At 39.6% G+C, this 16,221-nt stretch overlaps 1 protein-coding gene across 4 annotated transcripts in view; it reads right to left on the bottom strand.

The window, feature by feature from the left end:
- pcdh11 (protocadherin 11) overlaps positions 1–16,221 on the bottom strand; it is a 182,328-nt gene that overhangs the window by 154,372 nt on the left and 11,735 nt on the right. For 2 of the 4 annotated variants that reach the window (XM_043257438.1, XM_043257439.1), the window contains exon 1: positions 5,787–6,598. The exons of the other annotated variants lie outside the window; for them this stretch is intronic. The gene's annotated coding sequence lies outside the window, so the exon portion shown is untranslated. Of the gene's footprint in view, positions 1–5,786; positions 6,599–16,221 lie in introns of those variants that run through there. 4 annotated transcript variants of the gene reach the window in all.

Genomic DNA, 16,221 nt, shown 5'->3' with positions numbered 1-16,221 from the left:
ACTCAACTAGGTCACAGAGAACTGGTGGGGGAGATGGCTAACACTTCCAGACTCCGGGTTTTGTTAGTTTACAGAATTGTCCACGCAGTGCTATTTCTGTTTAAATCTAGTGCCCTTCACCATAACCACATCAATAACACCAAACTAAAAGAGTTTGACTTTCTTTTAAATCAAAGTGATTGAAATAACATCCACATGGATCATTAATAAAAGTTCAGCTTTATTTATTCAACTGTAGGAGTATCCAATATATCTTAGGCAAATTAATTATTTAAATATAGCACGTTACTAGAGCGACAAAGAAAAATTACAGCTCACGCCATAATGTTTTTGAAATGGGATATCCTGGAAATACTGTTAACAATGACTCCCCATTCGTCAAATCATTAATGTGTAATTTGTGTGTGCCAAAAGGATGTTTGTTTAAAAACAAAGCCAAACGCAGCAGAGATACACCATCGTGTACCTTGAAGATTCGCTTCGCACATCAAAAATTCATCACAGAGGCTGATTCCTTTAAACACACAGAGAGCTGAAGGCCCCAATTTTTTAGCCGCTCAAGACTCAGCTGTCACAAGATGTTCTGTTTTTCACAGTGAACACTCCGGCTGGACTGTAGGGACTCATTAAAGGTTTGTTGGGCAGACGAGCACCACTCAGAGTATTTACATGACAGTGATCAATGGCCAGCTTACTATCTGCACATATTCTCAGACTGTTATGTTGTTCTTTGAAGAAAGTAGTGAAAAATGATTTGGTTTGCTTTTGAAGATTGCACCATTTTTGAGTCGGCGAGAGCAAAGCAATTACTATTCACCTACTGTACTCTGATAAGCCCGAAAGAGTCCAAGGCTGTATCCAACAATCCATAATGAAGAGGACTTTCTGGCTAAGGAGTGCATTGCAGAGTAGTGCATAAAAGATGAAAAGATGATCTACATCTAAATAACCGCTACTGACACTAGCCGTGACGCACAATAAGGGCGACGGGTCTCTCGTTCTGCAAATTCTCTTGCATTTTCAGATCATCAGTTTACAGTCAACAATAACGAATCGCACCGTCTTGGGGAGAGAGAGAGAGCGCTGATGAACCTGTATAACCCAAAATAGCACCAAACAGTGTAGACAGTATAAGCTCCAGCTCTCGGTAAGTGATGTGTGGCATTTTGTATGGAGCTCTGCTACCCAGGGACATGGTGCTGGGATTAGACAATTCCACACGGGAGCCCACATGTCACTCCTCCCCATATTTAGGACAGTTTATGTTGTTGCGAAAACTCGAAGAGCCATTTTCAGATTTACTCCTGGGAGTAATTCTTTCAAAACTATACTCTGTATGGATTCGCAAAGCTTTGAGTTTCAACTTTCCCAATCTTTGGAAACTTGCAGCTTGAGAGTGAATGGAGAGAATTAGCTGGGAAAATTGCGCTCATGGGTATCGGGCCGACTTCTTCCCTGCTTGCGCAGGGTTCCAGTGATCTATTCTGAGCAGCGGACCATGCATTCCAGGGAGTATGCAAAAGCAGTCCTTCCCTCCGGAGCCCAGAGTGAGCGGCGCACAGACTTCGGAGTGCTTTACGTGACAACGTGATGGACAGGCCTGCCTGTTTTTTGATTTCGAGCTGAGCTGTCAAGGAAGAAAATAATTCTACATGTCAACCGCCAGTTCACGCTGAATCTCTGTCTATATGAATCAGCAGGAACTGAAAGCTGCAGAGGTGGAAAAATCGATATGGTTCAACCTACCAAATGGGCATCAGATTAAAACGATCCAATTTAATACGAACGGTAATTAAAGCAAAATGACATTTCGAATAATGATTAAAGCCGCTTATGGAAGTTAAACTGGGACAACTGCCTGAAGCGTGTCACTTAACTTGCTCTTATCAGAAGCATCGCTCTCTTTATCGCTTTAAAGAAACCCTGTGTGCGCGCGATTCTTTGACATTTCGATGTCTTGTTTGAGTTCGCCCTCCACCTTTTGCCATCAGCAGCTTGAGACCCATAACCCCCCAGCCAGCTGTTCGCCTGCCTACCTGCTGTCCTTCTTGTGTTGTCAGGATGTCAGGTTTTTCATCAACAGAAAACATGTTTTTTAATAATTTATTCAGGCTTTATGTACGAAGAAAGCATCCTTTTTAATCTAATAGATGGTAATGAAAAACATCTGGTATTATTATTAAGCATGAATATTACATTTATTGTAGCGTTGTTGTTCTGGAACATCACTATCGTATTTTCGTGTCTCTTAATTAATTACTCTCATGTACTTTTACAAGCTAGACTGATGTGTCACATAAAGTTAGGATCCTTTTGAAACACACAGACTGGCTTTGAGTAGCTTTGATGGCGACTCCACTGATCCTAAGAACCAATGATCAATTGAATGATCAATAGGGAGGTATTAACACACCAAACAGGCTGCCAGTCGCAACGGATAAACAGATGTAGCAAACGTGATGGAGTCGATTTAGGTCCGTCAGCAAAGATTATGCATGTCTGCCATTTATCAATTTATCAAAGTTTCCATGCAGCCAGCTGACAAAATAACTTATGGCTAACTTCAGCCAAGAAGGAACAGAGAGTGATTTTGTTTGCGTAAAATGGTGCGCGATGAATCACGGTTGAGATTTTTGCTAATTTGAATCATAAATAATCATAGTAAAACTTGATTTAATTCTTCAGACCAACATCAGGGAATTTATTGTGGGTACTTTCGGTGGAGCGACATGTCAGTTGTTGATATATCATCCTCCCAAATTGATTTTATATGAACAAACATTGCAAAGTGTATAACATGCAAATGAAACTCTAAATCTTAAAGGCTGGTATTTGGCCTGTGATGCACCAATCATCTTCACTTCTCCCCTATACATTTTCTTTTTAATAAATAAATAAATGTACTAAGCTAAGTTATGAATGACGGGTATTAGAAGCACAAGTGGGTTTCGCAAATGAAAGAGAAGTTTTATCACAGGCTTTAAGATGACAGACATATATGCTTGCATCGCTTCTTTTCCACTACACATTTTATGAATTACGTAGCGTATTTAGAGTACTTATAAAAACTGTCACATAAGCACACAGTTATGAAGAAACAAATAATTTAAGCAAATTTCATTAATATAACCTTGCTCTAAAATACGAGAACAGACTGTAAATTGTTGAAATGTGAAAAGGAGAGATAAAGTACGCTAATAATCTGTATATTGAAGGTGGTAAAGCATGGTTTTTCTCTCGCTGTGATGCACGCAAGATAAATAAAGAAAATAAAATCACCAATAGAGGGCACTGGAGTGGTCACCGTGCTGCAAAATAAAACAATTATACAGAATAAATAACTATTCATATTACTGGTTACATAGTTGGAAGGCAAACTCTTATTCTAATTATCAGTCAATGCAAGATCACTTTGTTTAATATATCAGCATACTGTATTAAGTGTGACCACCTTGACCAGCACCGCAGTGCAGATTCAGTATTCGGCAATGACAGAAATAACTGTTGACGCACGTTTTTCTTTTGTTTTTGTATGATCTACCGTTTAAAGCGTGCCGAGGGCGACCGCACGCTTGCTATATTATAGATATCGTCGGCCTTTGCTATATAAGGTCTTCACTCAAATTGTTCTTTCTTATCATTGACGACACTAGTAGCAATACTGAAAGTTTATTTAAGCGTCTGACTTCATAATACAGTTTTGAAGCCTTGACTATGTTATGTTACTGGATTACAGGATTTTGGGACTGTACTGTATTTTGCTTTCGTGTTCGATGGCGATCAAGATCTGTGTCTCGTCCTACATAAAATAATCTCTAACTCACACCATTAGATGTGCCCTAACTTTCATTTATGAAGACAATTTTGTTTTAGATACGATGTTCTGCAAATATCATAACACGACATTAAATATAATTAGAACTAAGCAATTTAAATGATAGGCTAGAGGAAATGAATGAGATAAATAGTGGTACTATACTAAGATAGGATTTTCATTTTCTTGTATAATGTTAAAAATTGCATAAAGTTCTTTCAGCATCGACTCTAGGGGCTCGGTGCTTTCCACACTCCACGAAGAAATGTGACAACCGGTAAAAAAAAATTACTATAAACAGTGGGTTATAAAGAGAAAGGCCTGTTGAATTTCTCCATATCCGAATGTTGCTCAACCACCAGATATGCACTGTAAAAATGAAAACCAGTTGCATCATTTCGCCTTTAAGCATCAAACAATGTTGAACTCTCGTCCCTATGAAAATCCAAATTGGAAATTAATCAGATTTGACACTCGTACCTGTCCTCAAAGGTCAACTGGTGCATAACAGAATGTGAACAAAGCTAGCAGAATGGATTACATCTACACTGCGCTCCCCAGTGCACTTGTATGCTAGGTTTGGACACTTCCCTTAAAATTACCATGGTAACTACAGTAGTTTGCACCAAAATACCATTGCTGCTAGTTATTGCCGAGGTGAGTCTTATATATCAACATGGGATTCTTGCAAGCAGTGTGAGGAATTAAGAACACGTTATTTTATTTTGTTGCTGTAGCCATTAGAGTTTGATAACGTTAAGCAGCACCACGTTTTCAGATGTGACACTAAATGTATTATCTACAGTAAATAATAAAGCTTCCAATAAGAACCGTAATGTTTAACATGATCCAACTGGTGTAGGTTTTATATTATTAGTAGTAGCTAATAATTTCTATTTGCTAACAAAAAAAAAATATATATATATAGTGCCTATACTATGTTCACGAAACCATACACACCGATCTTAAGGAGCTATAATTTAACGCGAATAACTTTTACATCGCCAATGACATCCTTATATTTATCAATAACTCCTATACAGCCCCAAAACGGCTCTCGGAGAATCATTTAGGAATCTCTCTTCCCTCCAAGAGAGTGTGGTATTCAAGCGGAAAGTGTAGTTGCGATGGCGTTTTTGTAAAGCAGCAGATTTTTGTTTAAAACAAAGTACGCCTGTTCTTGCTCGGCCGGCACACCGGTTCAGAAAATGACGCATCCTCCTGGATCAGCTTCCGACTTCATCTGCTGATGCTCTTCTGCCTCGCGAGCTGCACGCAGCCGTGCATTTTTGAGTAGCCCGAGCTACGCGGTGCGGCCGTTTCCTTAAAAAGCAAACTATGGAATATATTAATATTTTACACACGGCTTGTGAACAGTTACTAAACAGATCCTCCTGTAGCCGGAAGATTGAGGAGAACGCTTCAGAAGTTGTTAGATCTCGGAGCGGTCTCCGTGCCGTTATTCACGTGTTGGCTGTAGACGTTCTCTCGGTCTGAAACGTTTTAACGCGACTTTACCTTTGCGTTAAATCCGACGCGTCGATTTTTGCCATTATATCTAAGCTATATCCGCGCACTGACAAACTAGACTAGCGCATATCAAGGCGGAAAGTAAAGCCGCGAGAGAGCTTTTGGAAATCCTGCAGTTTGTGATATTATTATTCTGAAAATGTTACAATTCGTTTATTTTCCTCACGCAAACTGTCCTATTCATAAGAGGAAATAACATCGACTTTTGCGCGCAAAGGCCCTTCGTTTTGCGTTTTTTTTTTTGCTTCTAGCAGTGCGAGCGCGTGAGTGTATATTTAATCTAATTCGCGTTGTTGTTTTTTTTAAGACGTTAAAGTAACTGCGACCCGATCGTTTCAACGAACCATGGAGCGCGGTAAAATCCAACAAAATTTTCTTCTCAGAAAACGCACAGAATAGAAAAAAATAACCCATAAATGAGCATAAAGAGGACGCGTCTTACCTCAGATTTCTCTTTGAATATGGAAACTCTCAATTCCCGTCACGTAGCGGCATCACTGCTGGAGGAGATGAAGTGCCGCGAAGCAGACTGAAGAAAATCCCAGAATCAAACAGCTTCACGTAGTGACCAGTCGGTATCCAACTAGAGAAAACGATCCATGGTCGTGAAAAAGTCCACGGTCCGCGCGCGAACGGCGAAAAACATCTGCGAACGACTTTTTTTTTTTTTTTTTTTTTAGAAGAGACGATGTAATTCCTCGGATGTCTCGCGCCTGGCTACTGCTTGAATCCCACGCGCGCGGAGAGATAGCGGTGCTCCAAATGGGTTTGTCAATGTGCGGTACTTCTTATTTCAGCGCGTGCATATACAGTCATCACGGGAGGGGGGAGAGAGAGAAGAAGAAGAAGAGAAAAAAACCTGGGACCGCTCCTCGCACTGTTTAGTGAAGTTGTTTTCTTTTTCTCTGTGCGTTTAATTAACAGCTAAAGAACTTGTGAATCGCGTTTAATGTCATCCCGTGGGTAGGCGGACTGATGGAGAGCGAAATATCAGTGTTTGGAGAAACGCTCATGGGCTGTCGGTGCGACGGAGCAGGTGGACGGTGTGCCTATAGGTGCAGCATCACTTCCACACACTGAGCTTTTTTTTTGCCGTAGTTGTACGCAGAGCTCCGGCAATCTCTGTCGTATTGTATGAACTCGCTTCCTTAGTACTGCCCACCTCTCCACCTCCGATTGACATCATCGGGGGAGGAGGAGCCAGCGATAAATTTCACAGCCTTCATCATCTTAAAGTCGCACTGCCGCTGGAGCTGGAGCCCCGTTCGCTCGAGCTCGCCGCGGACTGATACCTCGCACCGACTCGCCTGAGAGGAAAAGGGGGCACTGTTCGCTTTGCTTCTAAACGCCTGTGTGCTAAGTCCAACGCCAAACCACTTCATTATTAGACGTTACCAACGCTCAGACAGACGGGCAGACGGATGAATCTAGTTTATCGTTGTCTAATTCCTGTAGGCCATTGTGTAGATGTCGGGTAAACACATTAGCAGGGACAAAAACGGTTTATCGCGAGTTAGACGCTGTCCTATTCCTGATATTTAAAATAATAGATTGTTAATTTTTGAGTGTTTTATGTAAATGAAGTATGTTTAATGTGCTTGTGCAGTTGTGCATACGGTTGATTGGTGATGAAGGATATTCATCGTTCATTCATGGGAGTCTCATTTTAGAGACCAGTCACAGCTATTAAATGAACTGAGTTCAACTTGGAAAATTGTTAACCGATTGTGGTCATTTCTGGTGATGGCATAACAGTTATTTAACTTAATTTGATCGCCTTAAATACTGATACTGGCTAGTATACCCAGGCTAGTCGTGGGGTGCTTGACATAAATTCAGACAGTTTTAAGAATACACGTCGACAAATCTGAGGGACTCGAACGACAGACGTTTAAACAAAATGCGCACAGCATGCTCCATTTCCACTAACACACTCAAACCAGACAACCAGAAATTGAAGCGAAAACACTGGTCAATTTACCTATGTAAAAAGAGAAAGGGTTTGTCAGCACAATCTAACACTTTCTATCGCCGGGGATGGCTGAAAATCTTGCACAGCCCCACATTCAATAAAGGTCACCCACACAACATGTACACATTGATCTTCCCATTAATTTTTACACTGCTGCAATGTAACAAATCACAGTCTTTGACTGGTCCCCTCAAGCTAGCTTTTCTTACCAAAAGCCATAACCTTCGTAACATCAATCACGTCCTGATGCTTTACCTCAGCACGCTTTTAAATGGTCACACTTTCAATTGAGTGTGACGTGCCCTTAAGCTCGGAAAGTTGGCATTTAATAATGATAAAAAAAAAACAAATATCCAATTCTTGCATACAACTGCATGTTTACAGTTAAGCTGTTTCTTGAACTCTTTCTAAGGCTAATGCGTATTTGATCACAGTGTTTAACATCCCATTACCAGGCGTTATTTTAGGGCAACATTTTACAATGGCTTCCTTCGAAGCACCTCAGGAAAATGGCTCCCCAATTAGATAACATACTTGTGCTAAGCTGCACAATCTACTCCGGGAACCCTACATCTTTGGAGGAATTTGGAGTGTCCAGGGAGCTTCTCTCCCTCATCAAGTAATGTAGCTATCCGAGAGCTATACCTAAAAGGGTTGATCCCTTCATATTTTTAAGATTCATACTTCTTGTCACTGAAGGACTTCTCCTAGGCATGTTAAAGAAATGCAAATCTGAAAGCCTTAAAGCAATATGAAAGGCACAAAATACCTCATGAATTATTCAGAGGGCTATTTTGCCACCCTCAAAATGAACTTTTAGAGAAACCAGTTATGCATTTCTGATAGGGCTAGAGAATCCGCCAAATGCACAGAGCAGTTTAAATGTCATGCTGCCCATCTAATCTTGGACATTGTTTTATTTCCTGCTGTAAATGGGGCGGTGAGGGTAACATTTGGGAAGAGGCATATGTGAATGAAATCTTAAAAGCACTGCATGTAAAGCAAGCACGAATGATGATGATTTCATCGTATCAGTGGTTGCTGTTGTCCTTGTTGTGTCTCCATGCATATTGTCTTTCAAGAGAACTGTACGCCAAGCATTTTCAGATAGCTGTTCTCCACTATCTCAACCATGATAATCTAATGATGTGTGACACTGGATACCTGTGTCTGAATTTTTCAGGGCCACGTAAAGGACAGAGTTACAATATTTAACGCTGTGAAGTGTTTGCTTTGTGCTTAGTAATTAAAACCTCACTGGTTAGCTCGTGCTGGGCTCACAATTCGACATCATATTCATTTCCAAAGCACAAAAGCCTGCAGTTAAATATTTCCTGCTGCTTTATTTATTTAGTTTTTTTTTTTTTTTTTTTTACGTTTTGGCACAGCATCATTGCAGGTTTTTTAACAATATTATTATAATACATAAATACAGACAGACAGATGTATAGATAGATATACACACGGATAGATAGACATCTAATAATAATTAGATTTAGCTAATTTACAGAAAAAAAAATTGTAAGCTGATATACTGATGAAATTATAAGCATAATGGAAAGACATTTTTGTGACTAACTACCCAAAACTTATAGATTTCATAACTGTATGTCATTAAAAGCTGTAAATGTTAACACGCCAACTCATTTTCATTTACTAAATATGTAAGAAATGTTAATGATAATGATTCTGATGAAAGTTCATCGGGTTTCCATCAAATATGGCTAAAGACAAACACAACACACAAATGCACATGACATAAAAACTAAATAAAACAACTTCAAAAGTATAAAATGCACGTAACTTTTTAGTTTTTTTTACAATATTTATATTCTTTACAAAAGGTATGTCGAATATACAACACATTAATAATAAAAATCTGCCTCATAAATTAGCAGGTACATTAACAGCAAGTTTTACACAAGCTTTTCACATTACAATCAGTGGTGAATGGTGTTTTCTCCTAGTATAAAACACATCAAGCTGCGACTTCCCATGGGCAAATCAGATCGAACCAACACATGTAATCAAGATGACTACACAGAGTGTTAATTACACCTCTTGTAGTAAAATCCAAACTAATGTTTTAGTGATTATGCAGTTTCTTTAATGTGATAAAAAGGTACTGTGCATAATATGAGATGCTGTGAATGAGAAGTCTAGAGTATCGCAGAGCTGTTTTTCACTTTTTTTTTTTGTTTCGCAGATATGATCAAATGGGGTTTTCCTCTATTCATCCCTTAGTCTGCATGCGACTGGCCCCCCTACCGGATCCATGACTCATTACTAACGGCACAAAGAGAAATCATTGGAGGAAAGAACACACTAATATACCTTATCAGTCTAGCGCAGCTTGGCAGGGAACTGTGCTGAAGACCAGGGAGGTAAATTGCAAGGTGTGCCTCAGTATATTAACATTCAAGTTCTTTCAGAGAGGATTGATCTTTCTTCCCTATAAAACATGACCATGCCTCTGTATTATCCAACCTGCCGTTAAAGAATGACTTGTTACTGTTCCCCCTTCCTCCAGGCATTCATCGGCCTCTTAAAAATCCTGTCATGCTATGCAGAGGATACATATTATTCAGACAAATCAACGTTGCTTCTCCGTTAGCATACTGATGGACGCGGGTCAAATAAACAGGCTTGTATTCAAAGGATGTTTAGGACGTTATCCCCGTGTTCGTTATTAACGATCATTAACCTTTGCATGCGACATTCTGGCCCACTGCTTTTTTCTACGTCTAACAGGATGATTGAATCATCATCAACTGTAACTGAAGTCCATTACTTCCTATACATCAAGACACGCCTGCACATACAGGCTGACACTTTTATCCTACACTGGCTGGCAGCAATCATCTACTCTACTGCGATGAACAAAGACACGGAGGTGTCTAAGTTTGAAAGGAGCTCCATATCTTGACCTTCACCTTCAAAACATACAACATTCAAGACCTCAGCTCGAGCTGGCATTCAAACGGAAAAGCGCCCTTCAGGCATGATGATCGCTGGCTTGTCGTTCCACCGTGGTGGAAAATGGCAAAACGTAAACAAAAGTGGGCAGTAATACGGTCAGGGCCATGAATTATGAAGGGCTTTTGGAATCTAATAAAATATGTAAGGATTTAAGCCATCTGAACTGGATACTGTCTTTTTGTCAAGTAGATATGAAACGCTTTTCTGCCTACAAAAGAGGAGGAAGGCAGAACGGGAGCGAGGGTAATCCTGCCTGTCTCTCAAAATGTCAATGACTGCTACCATCGGGGGTGAGCGTTAGGGGTATGCATGCAGCTATAAGGAGAGAGTCTGAAATAAAAGATTTCAGAGTTTGATGCACACTAGCTTCACAAAGCTCTCTATTATTGTCAGCTCTGAGTCTCGCCGAGCTGTTGTACGGCTCATGGAAGAGTCAATTGCACAGGCCATGGGGTTTCTCAGTTAGATGAGACGAAGCGATTCAGTTGAATGCTGGTGCTCGGTGAATTGCCTGGCATGAGCCAGCTTGGCGATGGTCGGGGTGAAGGATAGTTGTTTGTTTGTGTGCAAGTCAAGGTTGATTGCAATCATGGAGTGGATCTATGCCATGTCCTTGGGGAATATTATGAGGTGAGGAGGCCAAGGAGATATCTGACAGCAAGGATGCATCTGTCCCGAAGCCCGCTTCCACCAATCAGTGACAGCTACGCTTGTGTTGTACTGGATGTTTTCCATGATCCTGGGCTTGAACGGTAGAGGATGTGCGTGGAAGAGCCTCAAAGACTAATAAGAGGCTTCAAATGATGTACCATGGACCAATTATTACAGCATACCAAGGACACCTTATGCCAACTGTCCAGATGTTGCTGGATGGGACTTTTAATGAGAAGTAAAAACACCTTGGGTTGTTTGTTCGTCCTTTTAACAGCTATTCAGAAAGGTTTTGTAGATTCTGACTTGTAGAGGCTATTCATTTGGTTTATGGCTCTATCATACCAGCTCTTGCTTCCTGATTGCTTCAGATTTTTATATGCTGTTTACATACACGTCGCGTTACATTGGCGAATGCACTCATAGCAGGAGAGCTAACTTGTTATTCCTGTAATACCAGTTCTGGTTGCAGTAAATGTTGAGTTGAGTAAATGAGAGAGTTAAAATGTAGAAAATGTCACTTTTTTTGGCTGGTATTCATCAAAACGTCTCTCACAACAATGTATTGAGTAATACGAGGAATCAGAAGGGAAATGCAAAACAGACAATAATTTACTGTGTCACGCAGTAAACAAATTTATTCTAATGAAGAAGAAAATACGTTCAGTGAGAAAATGACTTATCCTAAAAACGTGTCTTTATAGAAGACAAAAAACAAATTTGTCTCCCTGAATCTGTGATGTATTAGTTCATACATCAAGCAATGGAAAAATACAGCTTATTATTGTTTGCACATCTTGCCATGAATGAGAGACACTGTTTGTCCTTTGCATTACATTTGAATAAGAAATAATATTAATGCACTGTAGTCATGCTGCTCATCCACATACATCACTGCATGCAACATCTGCTTTCTGTGACAGAACAGAGCAGGATCAATTTGTTGTGTGCATGCATAACTAATTTATCACATTGTTCCCCCCCGTAGTTCTCGGCTGCAACGCACACTCACGAACCGTACACACAGAGAGAGAAAGAGAGAGAGAAAGGATTTAGAGAACGAGAGTGTGTGCAAGAGAGAAAGAACGAGGGGAAAGAGAGGGTGACAACAAGAAAGAGCAATCGAAAGAGGGGTTACATTAAAATACTTTTTTGTCTTGAATCATGTTTGAAAAAAAATCAAGGCATTTGGTTGCAAAGGCAGCGCGTTGCAAAAATACATTCGTTTAAACAAAAAAAGGCTCTGGTTTTGAGACATATGCGTAGTTTTACTGTGCTTTTTTCTTTTAAAAAGCCCATTGATGTATTTTTTTGTCTGTTTTATGCCATCTGTCTTTCCTTTCTTTCAGACCAATGGACCAATTGCAAGCAAAATGCTTTTCTTTCTCGGAGAGAACTCATGAATTTAAAGGGCTCAGACCGCTACATTTAACTCCCACCGATAATCACAAGTAAATGGAGGAAGGAACTTATCAAGTGGTCCTTGACTAAATTACAGGAGACAGAAAAATGCTTCAACATAATGATTTTGTAGCATAAAAGACAGATAAAGCATGCATATTATTAATCAGTTTACAATTAACAAGCCATTCGATATAAACATGTATAATTCAGAATGCTCCCGGGTGATGCCAATTAGCTCGCGGATGACTGAAAAAAAATTACTTAAGTGGCCCGTCTTTGCATAGAAAGGAAGCCGAATTGATTTTAAATACATTTTTTTTTCATGTGCTGTAGATCTCAATCTAAATGAATAACCTCTGTAAGATCAGGGATTAGATCGGCCTTGATAACAACAAAAGCAGGTGAAATGAATGGCATGTGGCGACTGGAGATTCTCCATCATCCGAACCTCAGGCCCGGGAGCCCTGTCTCTGTGTGTGTGAAATTTTAATGGAGCCTTTTCTTTGTGGTTTACCGACAAATGAGACGAAGGCGGACGCACGCGCCAAAAGCTGCTTGGAAATATCATCACGTGGAATTATTTCTCGATATACGTGAAACACAACACGCATTAGAGGAGCAATGAAGGACCGGTCATTATTTGGCGCTCGTAATGTGGCCCAGATGGTCCGATGCTTGATGTTCAAATCACGTTTTGTTGCGTTTTCCAAACCTTGAATGAGCTGTGTACACAACCATTGTTTGAGGAGGAAAATTGAAGATATGCCGTGTAAACTCTCGTCGTCTGATGCAGGGAACGGGGCGATTTGTGCAGGACGTTCAGGACTGGTCTCTGAGGTGTGGGTTTTGCGAATGAAGCAAGCGTAATGATTGCAGCACGTGCTGGGATGGAGACGGCGGCGCGTCTTAGGCGGGGGAAGAGATAGATGAGCGAGAGGGAGAGGACTTGGGTTTACATGGATGAAACAATTTCTCTTCAGGGTTTTGGTGTAATTTAGGTTAAGCGATGCTCCTCCTCTGACAATTGAAGTGAAGGCTCCATGTAATTAACCTAGAAATAGGATGAAACCCCAACTCAACTCTGAGCTTCAATACAACACTGCCATCATCTTATCCAACAATTCAATTTCATCTCGTCCCTATTCCTCCATTGAATAAACACTTTAATGAAATCATAATTAGGCTGCAACTCTTTATGGGGTCAACCCTTTTAGTACTGGCTAATATCCCTGGAGTTTTTTGCAACTTTATTTGATTTTGTAGCTCTTTAGGCAGTGCCACTGCAGTTTTAACGCGTGATATATTCCAGCAACGCAACGGCCTACATATATTCATGCAACAATCTGATAATTCACGCTGCCTGAGACATCTTAATGCGTTGTAACTGCCGTACGGTACTAAGGAGCAACAAGACCTGTAATATAATACAAATTATTTGTTGATTCATTACACATGCATGAGTTATACATTATAGATGAGAGCATCGTCAAAGATGTTACAGCTAGACTATTGATTCATCATTCCTGCACCAGTTGAATTACCATGTAAGTACTAGTCTCAAATCTATTTTCCATTCGCCTGCTTTAAATTTTAACGTACTTTGCACATTAGGAATCCAGAAACTGACAGCCAATACCTGCAAGATATGCAAATTTTCTCTGAAGAGGAAGAACATAGCCTTTTTATATGGTGCGTGAGAGTTTGTGAATGTTTTGTTTTTTTGTGGCTTTTGGGAATTTGTAAATAGGTAGAGAGAGAAAGAGAGAGAGAGAGAGAGAGAGAGAGAACAGCATACACGTCAGGTAATACAATACACACATTCAGAAGCGGGGGTGCAGCGTGTGGCCCCTTAACTTTCAGTCGCAACGGTTACGCTACTGTAAATGAACAAATAATTGTACTTATTAAATGCAAACACATTTTTACATATCAAATGTATTTTTAATTACCCCCATTGTGAACTGAGTATTTCTTTTACCTTAAACCTATCAGCATAAAAATATCTCGCACGAAAGAGGTGAAATGATGTCAAGAAATTACAGCAGCCACTACCTACTTTTTCTTTTTTTTTCATCTTACAGTGTACTTTCGCTAATATTATTAATGAAGTGAATCATAAAATATAAATAACTTGATTTGGCTTTATTATTTCATTATGGATTATGCGCTTTTTCTCTTCAAAGATGAATATAAATTCTGCATATATAAATATGTCACGAGAACCTGCTGTTCATTACGTCCAACAACAATGACAGATCTGGAACACATGTGGACTGACCTCCACCGGCGCTTCTTACCTTCATCTCAGTTATTACCCCCTCCTGAATTCATTAACACCTTTCCAGTGTTTCTTTGCAGGACCAACTGGTTGCACAACGTCACATAAAGTGACTGACATTTTTTTCCTTTCGAATGCCTACTTTATTAAGAAAGTAAAAGTAGGCATCTGAAATCATTAACTGTGAACCCTCTGAGACCTACGGAAACTAACTGGAACATATTTCTAAAACATTTACAATACTATGCACCATGACACTATGTTCACTCACAAGCGTCTAGCAGGCTAGTCCCACACATCATGGTCACTGTGTACAGACACCTTTGTTGACTCTCAACAAATCGATCAAATCTACCAATCTTCCATGTTTTTGTACTAGTATTTATTTATTTTTTTAAAAAAAGAGAATAAGAACATTTTTCATTTTTCCAGAGATTCTGTATTTTATGAATGGTATTCACACACCAGTTCTCGTTTAATAAAACAACAATATTTTAAATATTTCTCACAGTCTCGTGAAACTTCAGTGACTCAGGTGAATGTTCTGCGATGAATGTCAGTGACAAATCACTCAAAGGTTTGGGATCAGTAAGATTCTTATAATAGTTTTGCTCACAAAAGGAGCAAATATAAAATATATATATAAAATTAATATAACAATGTTCTGTTTTCCAATGTAATTCATTTCCTGTGGTGGCAAAGTTGTCACATATACATTTTGGTGAAAACCATAATGCATTTTGACAACATAAATGTCAATACTGTCACGTCTATTGAATATCTGTACTGTATGTGAATGGAGGGAAAACTGTTTCTGGGGATAAATCAACTAAATCACCACTGAACCACCTGATTGCAACATACTGTTCAGATCAATCCAAACTCCTTAGGTGACTTTTATTAGAAAATCTGTGGATTAGTTTAGCAGAATACTTCAAAGCGAGGGCGAGATTAATAGTGCGCTGCAAGCAGCATTATTCATGATTCTAGCAGCCATGAATTGTGCCAGGTTTGGAAAAGCCTAATGACTACTTATGAAATTGACCCTTAAATTTTCCAGCAGAAATTCTGGTTGCCTTTTTTGACAACTAATAGTGTCAAAACAGAAAGATGTGTTCATTGGAGCTTTCTACAAACGTCCATTGCATAAGATTAATATGATTTTTCAGCTAATGAACTAAGAACAGCCGTGTGATTACATAACCACCCAAAAAAGACGGAATAGAAGGATCTTCTGCACTACACAGCTTTTCATGTCCAATTGCCTGCAATTCATGGCACTGCGACAGCAAAAAGTCGCATGCCATGAAGTGCGTGCTGTTTAAAAAGCCCAAACCCTTTCAGTAAGATTAAACTTTTTACAATTATTAGACTCAGGTATGCATTAGACACAATGAAAGCGCTCTCACTTGGCCAACCAAAACTAATGGCATATTGCTCTCCCATGGTCTGTAGCACAAATTCATCTTCACATTAAAACTACGGACATGAAATTATATAGTTAATTTTCTTTAGTGCTGATGAATGCATTATCAGCTGTAGAATGACCTTTCGAGATATTACCAGAAGCTCAAAGCTTGGCTTTTCTCTGTC

Source organism: Puntigrus tetrazona, chromosome 14, assembly GCF_018831695.1.
Source record: "Puntigrus tetrazona isolate hp1 chromosome 14, ASM1883169v1, whole genome shotgun sequence".
NCBI classification, from domain to species: Eukaryota; Metazoa; Chordata; class Actinopteri; order Cypriniformes; family Cyprinidae; genus Puntigrus; species Puntigrus tetrazona.
The sequence above is the reverse complement of the archived record's forward strand: the minus strand, read 5'-3'. Positions and strand labels throughout refer to the sequence as shown.